This window comes from Salvelinus sp. IW2-2015, linkage group LG6.1 (assembly GCF_002910315.2).
Source record: "Salvelinus sp. IW2-2015 linkage group LG6.1, ASM291031v2, whole genome shotgun sequence".
Lineage (NCBI taxonomy): Eukaryota > Metazoa > Chordata > Actinopteri > Salmoniformes > Salmonidae > Salvelinus > Salvelinus sp. IW2-2015.
In genome coordinates this window covers 29,392,558-29,403,272 of record NC_036845.1, presented here as the reverse complement: position 1 = coordinate 29,403,272, position 10,715 = coordinate 29,392,558, and the positions used below count along the sequence as shown (strand labels likewise).

The 10,715-nt window shown below is 45.9% G+C and overlaps 1 protein-coding gene across 1 annotated transcript in view; it reads right to left on the bottom strand.

Moving 5' to 3' along the window:
• The window catches only part of jakmip1 (janus kinase and microtubule interacting protein 1), a 51,189-nt gene that overhangs the window by 30,501 nt on the left and 9,973 nt on the right, over positions 1-10,715 (bottom strand).

Below are 10,715 nucleotides of genomic sequence, written 5' to 3'. Positions count from 1 at the left end.
CTGCAGTAGTAGTAGTAGTAGAGTTCTCTTGGCGCAGTCAGTATCGTATATAGTAGAGGTTCCTCTTGGCTAGGCATAGTAGTAGTAGTAGAGGTGGTTCTCTTGGCGAGTCAGTAGTACTAGTAAGTAAGTTAGAGGGTTCTCTTTGGCGGCAGTAGATTAGTAAGTAGGGGTCTCTCATATGGCGGCCGTGTGGAGTAGTAGATGGTTCTCTTGGCGTCCTGTCAGTAGAGTATAGAGAGTGTTCTCTTGGCGGCAAGTAGTAGTCAGAGGGCTCTCTTGGCGCGCCGTCGTGGTACGAAGGTGGTCTCATCTACGTGAGCTAGAGTGCTCATCGAGTTAGTAGTAGAGCTCTTTGGCGGATTCCGATCGTGCCGTGAGGGTTTTTGCCATAGTAGTAGTGAGAGGGCTCTCCTATTCCTAGTATAGATGGGGCTCGAACTTGACGTAGTAGTAGTAGTTGAGAGTTCTCTTGCGGGCAGTTAGTGGTATTAGTAGTGGAGGGTTCTCTTGCGGCCGTAAGTATAGTAGTGTAGAGGGCTCTCTTGCTGCTGGCAAGAGTAAGTAGTAGTAGATAGAGGGTGTCTTTGGCTGCAGGTAGTAGTAGTAGTAGTAAGAGGGTTCTCTGGCTGCAGTTAGATAGTAGAAGTAAGTTTAGCAGGGTTACTCTTCGCGGCTGTAATAGTTAGTAGTAGAGGGCTCTCTTGCGCTGGCAGTAGTGTGATTAGTAGTAAGAGGTTCTTCTTGGCGCCGTCGTAGTAGAGGTTCTCCTGGCGCCGTCGTAGTAGAGTTGGCTTCTCATTGGCGTCGTAGTGGTAGAGGTTCTCTTAGGCGGCAGTAGTGAAGTAGTAGTAAGTAGTAGAGGGTTTCTTGGCGGTGGTAAGGCACGCTGCGCGACCGTTAAGTAGTAGAGGGCTCTCTTTGCGTGCAGCGGCCAGTAGTGATGCTCTTGCGCATTATAAGAGGCTTCTCTTTGCGGCCGGTAGTAGTAGAGGGCTACTCTTCTGCGGCCGTAGTAGTAGAGGGCTTCTTTTGCGGCCGTAGCTAGTAGCAGGGCTCTCTTATAGCGGCCGTCAGTTAGTTAGAGGCTCTTCTTGCGGCCGATCGTAGTAGAGGGCATCTCTTTGCGGCCGTAGTAGTAGAGCCGGCTCTCTTTGCGGCCCGTAGTAGTAGAGGGCTCTCTTTGCGCGCCGTAGTTAGAGAAGGGCTCTTCATTTGTCGGCCGTAGAAGAGCTTACAGTAGTAAGAGGGCTCTCTTGCGCCGTAGTAGTAAGTATTTGCGCCTATTAAGGCTTGCTTGCGGCCGTAAGTTAGTAGAGGTGCTCTCTATTGCGGCCGTTAGAAGTAGAAGGGCTCTCTTTGCGGGCCGTTAGTAGTTAAGAGGGCTCTCTTGGCGGCCTGTGCGATAGTAGAGGGCTCTCTTTGCGGCCGTAGAGTAGTAGAGGGCTCTCTTTGGCGGCCTGAGTATAGGAGGGCTCTCTTTGCGGGCCTGCTAGTAAGTAAGGGCTTCTCTTTCTCCATATGTAGGTTGCTTTCGCGCTAAAGGTAGAGTGCTTTTGAGCGTAGTAGAGAGGCCTTATGCGGCTAATGAGCTCTCTTTGCGGGCCAGTAGTCAGTAGAGGGCTCTCTTTGCGGCAAGGTGAGAGCTTCTGCAAGTAGTTGTAGTAGAGGGCTCTCTTTTGCGGCAGTAATAGTTGTAGTAGAGGGCTCTCTTTGCGGCAGTAGTAGTTGTAGTAGAGGGCTTCTCTTGCGGCAGTAGTAGTTGTAGTAGAGGCTCTCTTTGCAGGCATATGTAAGTTGTAGTAGAGAGGCTCTCGTTGGCTGTAGTAGTAGTAGTAGAGTGGTTTCTCGTTGGCTGTAGAGTATTAGAGTTTCTCTTGGCTGTAGTTGTGTAGTTGTAGTAGGTAGTAAAGAGGGTTGCTCCTTGAGCTGTGGTTGTAGTAGTAGTTAAGAGTGTCGACGATTATGATTTTTCAACACCGATACCGATTATTGGCAGGACCAAAAAGCTGGTACCGATTAAATCGGCCGATTTTTAAGTAAAAAAATTATTTTTATTTTTACCATTTGTAATAATGACAATTTATAGACAATACCTTGAATGAAATTTTTAGCTTAATATAATTACATATTAAATATCAATTTACCTCACAACAAATAATGAAACAAGGGGGGGGGGTTCAAATTTTTTAAATAATGCAAAAAACATAAGTGGTTGAGAAGAAAGTAAAAAGTGCCAATATTATGTCCATGTAAGAAAGCTAAACTTTTAAGTTCCTTGCCCTTCAGAAACATGAGAACATATGGAGAACTGGTGGTTACTTTTAAACTAGTTTCAATATTCCCAGAGTAAGCAAGTTATTAGGTTATGTAGTTATTAAGGAATTATAAGACTATTTCTCTCTATACCATTTGTATTTCACTTAACTTTGAAACTATGAATGTTCTTTAGGCACTTAGTATTGGCAGGTGTAACAGTAATACGCTTCCATCCACTCTTCTGCTCCTAACTGGGTCGAACCCAGGAACACAACGACAACAGACACCTTCGAAGCAGCGTTACCCAATGCAGAGCAAGGGGATAACTACTCAAAAGTCTCAGAGTGCTATTTAGAAATGCTATTAGCGCGCTTTAGCCATTTCACATCGGTTACACCAGACCTAATCTTCAGGAGTGTGATAGGCTTGAAAGCACAGCGAAGAGCTTTCTGGCAATAAACGCAGGAAAGTGTTGTTTGAATGAATGCTTACGGAACATGCTGCTGCCTACCACCGCTCCATGACTGCTCTATCAAATCATAGGACTTAGTGTATAAACATGAATAAACACACCACAAATACGAGCCCTTAGGTTATATTAATTATGGTCGAATCCGGAAACTATCATCTCGAAAAACAACGTTATTCTTTCAGTGAAATACGGACCGTTCCGTATTTATTCTAACGGGTTGCATAAAGGTCTTAAATATTCCTTTTGCCATTGCACACCTTTCTAATCGTTATGGCATAATCTACGTAAAATTCTGGCAAATTAGGCAGCCCAAACTGTCTGCAATATACACTGACTCTTGCTGCAATGACACACATTTCACACTGGTTAATATTTGCCTGCTACACCTGCGATTTCTATTAGTAAATTGCAGTTTAAAAAAGAGTATACTTCTGTGTATGATTTAAGAAGGCATTGATGTTTATGGTTAGGTACACATTGAACAACGATACGCACCGCATCGTATTATATGCAAAGCAGGAGACGCTAGACTAAATAGTAATATCATCAACCATGTGTAAGTTAAAAACTAGTGTGATTATGAATTGATTGATTTATGTTTTCTATAAGATACAGTTTAAGCCGTAGCTTAGCAACTTACCTTGCTTACCGCATTCACGTAAACAGGCAGGCTCCTCGTGGAGTGCAATGTAATCAGGTGGTTAGAGCGTTTGGACTAGGTTAACTGTAAGGGTTTGCAAAGATTGAATCCCCCGAGCTGACAAGGGAAAAAGTCTGTCGTTCTGCCCTGAACCGAGGCAGTTAACCCACCGTTCCTAGGCGTCCATTGCAAAATAAGAAATGTGTTCTTAACTGACTTGCCTAGCTTATAATAAAGATAATACAAGGTGTAAAAAAAAAAGTAATATTTAAAAAAATCAGCCAAATGGTGTCCACAAAAATACCGCATTTCCGATTTGTTATGAAAAACTTAATCGGCCCTAATTAATCGGCCATCCAAATTAATTCGGTCGACCTCTAGGTAGTGTATGTGTAGAGGGTTCTCTTGTCTGTAGCAGTAAGTAGTGTGTAAGTAGCAGGGTTCTTCTTGGGGTGAGCCCACTCCCAGACTGCCCCTGGCCAGACAGGAATTTCATGCACGATGGAGCCTCTAAGCGGACTCCGTGGAGAGGATGGATTATGATAAATGCCGGAGAGCTTTGCCAGTGTGCGTCATCTGTTAAGAGAACTAGTTGCACAACTCATAGTGTCAAGCTAACGACTCACCGCACAAGAGCTCACCACAGACACATCCTACTATTTCACATCCACAGAGCTCACAGGAACACACACCATTTCTTCTATTACTACATATCACACCAGACGCACACAGGACACACGCAACCACCATTTACCTAATCAATCTCACAGAGCTCACACAGGACACACACCATTCCATGAGCGAGCTGTGCACACTCACTGGATTCGACACAGACTACACCGAGCTCTGACCATGTCCCTGATAATTTACTAAGGTGCTGATTGTCGCGATCAGTGTTAAGGCTGTGTGCAGGCTCTAACGATGACAGACTGTCAATGACAGAATCTCAACCGGTGATGTGTCTGTTGTGTAAGTCCTCTGTGATATAATGCAACATGGAAGCAGGTGCTGTGTGTGTGTTGTCAGCTGTGTGAGCTCTTTGAGATCGCTCTGAAAGTGTACATCAGTGGTGTGTCTGTGAGGCTCTGTGAGCATGTTGAAATGGTGGTGTCTGTGTGAAGCTCTGTGGAAGCGTTGAATATGGTGCTGTTGTTGTGGTGAAGCTCTGTGGCATGTTTACGAATGGTGTGTGTCTTGTGCTGAGCTCTGTGGATGTTGAAATGGTGGGTGTGTGTTCTGTGTGAGCTCTGTGGATGTTGAAAATGTGGGTGTGTGCTGTTCTGTGAGCTCTGTGCGATGTTAAATGGTGTGTGTGTGTGTGTCTGTGTGAGCTTTCTGTGGATGTTGAAATGGTGGGGAACAATGTGTGTGTGAGTCACATCCACAGAGCTCACACAGACACACACCATTTCAACATCCACAGAGCTCACAGACACACACACACCATTTCAACATCCACAGAGCTCACACAGACACACACACACCATTTCAACATCCACAGAGCTCACACACACACAACACTATTTCAACACCCACAGAGAGCACACTGGCAGCTCTCCGGCCATTTATCATAATCCAATTCCTCTCCACGGGATCCGCTTAGAGGCTCCATCGTGCATGAAATTCTGTCTGGCCAGGGCAGTCTGGGAGTGGGGCTACTACAGCCAAGAGAACCCTCTACTACAACTACTACTGCTACAGACAAGAGAACCCTCTACTACTACTACTACTACTAGAGGTCGACCGATTAATTTGGATGGCCGATTAATTAGGGCCGATTTCAAGTTTTCATAACAATCGGAAATCGGTATTTTTGGACACCGATTTGGCTGATTTTTTTAAATATATTTTTTTACACCTTTATTTAATCTTTATTTAACTAGGCAAGTCAGTTAAGAACACATTCTTATTTTCAATGACGGCCTAGGAACGGTGGGTTAACTGCCTCGTTCAGCGGCAGAACGACAGATTTTTCCCTTGTCAGCTCGGGGGATTCAATCTTGCAACCTTACAGTTAACTAGTCCAAACGCTCTAACCACCTGATTACATTGCACTCCACGAGGAGCCTGCCTGTTATGTGAATGCGGTAGAAGCCAAGGTAAGTTGCTAGCTAGCATTAAACTTACCTTATAAAAAACAATAAATCAATCATTCATAATCACTAGTTAACTACACATGGTTGATGATATTACTAGTTTATCTAGCGTCTCCTGCTTTGCATATAATCGATGCGGTGCGTATCGTTGCTTCAATGTGTACCTAACCATAAACATCAATGCCTTTCTTAAAATCAATACACAGAAGTATATATTTTTAAACCTGCATATTTAACTAAAAGAAATCGCAGGTTAGCAGGCAATATTAACCAGGTGAAATTGTGTCATTGCACGCAGAGTCCAGTGTATATGCAACAGTTTGGGCTGCCTAATTTGCCAAATTTTACGTAATTATGCCATAACATTGAAGGTTGTGCAATGCAAAAGGAATATTTAGACTTATGCCAACCGTTAGTAAAAATACGGAACGGCTCCGTATTTCACTGAAAGAATAAACGTTTGTTTTTCGAGATGATAGTTTCCGGATTCGACCATATTAATAACCTAAGGCTCGTATTTGTGGTGTGTTATTATGTTTATAACTAAGTCTATTGATTGATAGAGCAGTCTGAGCGGTGGTAGGCAGCAGCATGTTCGTAAGCATTCATTCAAACAACACTTTCCTGCGTTTTGCCAGAAGCTCTTCGCTGTGCTTCAAGCCTATCAACTCCTGAGATTAGGCTGGTGTAACGATGTGAAATGGCTAGCGCGCTAATAGCATTTCAAAATAGCACTCTGAGACTTTGAGTAGTTATTCCCCTTGCTCTGCATGGGTAACGCTGCTTCGAAGGTGTCTGTTGTCTTGTGTTCCTGGGTTCGACCCAGGTAGGAGCGAGAAGAGGGATGGAAGCTATACTGTTACACTGGCAATACTAAAGTGCCTATAAGAACATTCATAGTCAAAGTTAATGAAATACAAATGGTATAGAGAAGAAATAGTCTTATAATTCCTTAATAACTACATAACCTAAAACTTCTTACCTGGGAATATTGAAGACTCATGTTAAAAGAACCACCAGCTTTCATATGTTCTCATGTTCTGAGCAAGGAACTTAAAAGTTAGCTTTCTTACATGGCACATATTGCACTTTTACTTTCTTCTCCAACACTTTGTTTTTGCATTATTTAAACCAAATTGAAACCTGTTTCATTATTTGTTTGAGGCTAAATTGATTTATTGATGTATTATATTAGTAAAAATTTTCATTCAGTATTGTTATAATTGTCATTATTACAAATGTAAAAAATAAAAATAATTTTTTTATTAAAAATCGCCGATTAATCGGTCCAGCTTTTTTGGTCCTCCCAATAATCGGGTATCGGTGTTGAAAAATCCATAATCGGTCGACCTCTTAACTACTACTACAACCACAGCCAGAGACCCTCTACTACTACTACAACTACAACAACTACAGCCAAGCAGAAAACTCTAATACTACTACAGCCAACGAAGAACACTCTACTACTACTACTACAGCCAGAGAGCCCTCTACTACAACTACTATGCCGCAAAGAGAGCCCTCTACTACAACTACTACTGCCGCAAGAGAAGCCCATCTAACTACAACTACTACTGCCGCAAAGAGAGCCCTCTACTACAACTACTACTGCCGCAAAGAGAGGCCCTCTACTACAACTACTTACTGCCGCAAAGAGAGGCCCTCTACTACTACTGCCGCAAAGAGAGCCCTCTACTACTACGCCGCAAAGAGAGCCCTTACTACTACGGCCGCAAAAGAGCCCTCCCTACTACTACGGCCGCAAAGAGAGCCCTCTACTACTACGGCCGCAAAGAGAGCCCACCAGCCCCAAGAGAGCCCTCTACTACTACGGCCGCAAAGAGAGCCCTCTACTACTACGGCCGCAAGAGAGCCCTCTACTACTACGGCCGCAAAGAGAGCCTCTACTACTACGGCCGCAAAGAGAGGCCCTCTACTACTACGGCCGCAAAGAGAGCCCTCTTACTACTACGGCCGCAAAAGAGACCCTCTACTACTACGGCCGCAAAGAGAGCCTCTACTACTACGGCCGGCAAAGAAGCCCTCTACTACTACGGCCGCAAAGAGAGCCTCTACTACTACGGCCGCAAAGAGAGCCCCTCTACTACGGCCGCAAAGAGAGCCTCTACTACTACGCCGCAAAGAGAGCCCTCTACTACTACGGCCGCAAAAGAGAGCCCTCTACTACTACGGCCGCAAAGAGAGCCCTCTACTACTACGGCCGCAAAGAGAGCCTCTTACTACTACGGCCGCAAAGAGAGCCCTCTACTACTACGGCCGCAAAGAGAGCCCTCTACTACTACGGCGCGCAAAGAGAGCCCTCTACACTACGCCGCAATGAACCTCTACTACTACTACTACTACTACTGCCGCCAAGAGAAACCTCTACCACTAGCGACGCCAAGAGAGCCCTCTACTACGACGGCCGCCAGGAGAACCCTCTACTACGACGGCGCGCAAGAGAACCCTCTACTACTAATACCACTACTGCAGCCAAGAGGCCCTCTACTACTACTTACAGCCGCGAAGAGACCCTCTACTACTACTACTACTACTGCAGCCAAGAGAACCCTCTTACTACTACTACTACTACTGCAGCCAAGAGAACCCTCTACTACTACTACTACTACTGCAGCAGCCAAGAGAGCCCTCTACTACTACTACTACTACGGCCGCCAAGAGAACCCTCCACTACTAATACCACTACTGCCGCCAAGAGAACTCTCAACTACTACTACTACGGCCATCAAGGAGCCCTCTACTACTACTACGGCCATCAAGAGAGCCCTCTTACTACTACTAATGCCGCCAAGAGAACCCTCTACCACGACGGCCGCCCAAGAGAGCCCTCTACTACTACTGCCGCCAAGAGCACTCTACTACGACGGACGCCAAGAGAACCCTCTACCACGACGGCCGCCAAGAGAGCCCTCTACTACTACTTGCCGCCAAGAGAACCCTCTACTAGTACTACTACTACTACTAACGCCAAGAGAACCATCTACTACTACACGGCCGCCAAGAGAACCCTCTACTCTAACTACTGCCGCCAAGAGAACCCTTCTTACTTACTATACTACTGCCGCCAAGAGAACCCTCTACCACTACTACTACTACTACTACTACAGCCAAGAGAACCCTCTACTACTTAACTACTACTACTACTGCAGCCAAAGAAACCCTCTACTACTACTACTACTACTACTACTACTGCAGCCTTAAGAGAACCCTCTACTACTACTACTACTACCGCCAAGAGAACCCTCTACTACTACTACTACTACGGCTGCCAAGAGAACCCTCCACTACTAATACCACTACGGCTGCCAAGAGAACCCTCCACTACCAATACCACTACTGCCGCCAGAAGAACTCTCCACTACTACTACTACGGCCATCAAGAGAACTCTCCCTACTACTACTACGGGCACCATCAAGAACTCTCCACTACTACGGCCATCAAGAGAACTCTCCAACTACACTACGGCCGCCAAAGAGAGCTCTACTACGGCCGCAAGAGAAGCCCTCTACTACGGCCGCCAAGAAGAGCCCTCTACATCGGGCGCCAGAGAGCCCTCTACTACGGCCGCCAAGAGAGCCCTCTACTACGGCCGCCAGAGAGACCCTCTACTACGGCCGCCAGAGAGCCCTCTACTACGGCCCAAGAGAGCCCTCCTATACAGGCCGCCAAGAGAGCCCTCTACTACGGCCGCCAAGAGAGCCCTCTATACTCGGCCGCCAAGAGAGCCCTCTACTAAATCAAATCAAATCAAATCAAACTTTTTATTAGTCACAATACACATGGTAAGCAGATGTTAATGCGAGTGTAGCGGAAATGCTTGTGCTTCTAGTTCCGACAATGCAGTAATTAACGAACAGAAATCTAACCTAACAATTCCACAATACTACCTATACCACACAAGTGTAAAGGGATAAAGATATGTACATAAGATATATGAAGATGATTGGTACAGAACGGCATAGGCAAGATGCAGTAGATGGTATAGAGTACGGATATACATATGAGATGAGTACTGTAGGGTATGTAAACATAAAGTGGCATAGTTTAAATGGCTAGTGGTACATGTATTACATAAAGATGGCAAGATGCAGTAGATGATATAGAGTACAGTATATACATATACATATGAGATGGGTAATGTAGGGTATGTAAACATTATATTAAGTGGCATTGTTTAAAGTGGCTAGTGGTACATTTTTTACATAATTTCCATCAATTCCCATTTTAAAGTGGCTGGAGTTGAGTCAGTATGTTGGCAGCGGCCGCTAAATGTTAGTGGTGGCTGTTTAACAGTCTGATGGCCTTGAGATAGAAGCTGTTTTTTACTACGGCCGCCAAGAGAGCCCTATACTACGGCCGCCAAGAGAGCCCTCTACTACGGCGCCAAGAGAGCCCTCTACTACGGCCGCCAAGAGAGCCTCTACTACGGCCGCCAAGAGAGCCCTCTACTACGGCCGGCCAAGAGAGCCCTCTACTATTACTACTACGGCGCCAAAGAGCCCTCGACTACTACTGCGGCTGCCAAGAGAGACCTCTACTATTACTACTACGGTCGCCAGAGGGCCCTCGACTACTACTACGGCTGCCAAGAGAGCCCTCGACTACTACTACACGGCCGCCAAGAGAACCCTCCACTACTAATCACTACTTCAGCCAAGAGAGCCTCGACTACTACTACTTACGGCCCGCAAGAGAACCCTCCACTATAATACCACTACCTCCGCAGCCAAGAAGCCCTCGACTACTACTACTACGGCACCAGAGAACCCTCTACTACTACTACCACTACTGCAGCCAAGAGAGCCCTCTACTACTACGGCCGCCAGAGAACCCTCTACTACTACTACTGCCGCCAAGAAATCTCAACTACTACTTACTACTAGGCCGTCAAGAAGCCCTCTACTGACTCCACCGCGGCGCGAGAACCCTCTACTACTACTACCACCGCGGCGACAATGTAAGAGAACCCTTCTACTACCACTAACTACCACTACTGGCAAGCCAAGAGAGTCCTTCTATCTTAACTACGACAGCCGCCAAGAGAGCCCTCTATTACTACTCACTACTACGGCCGCCAAAAGAAACCCCTCCACTACTAATACCACTACGTGCAGCCAGAAACCCTCCTACTAACCAACCACCACGCAGCCAGAGACCCTCTACTACCACCACCACCGCGGCCCGCAACCAGCTGCGAACCCTCTTACTACTACTACCACCACCACA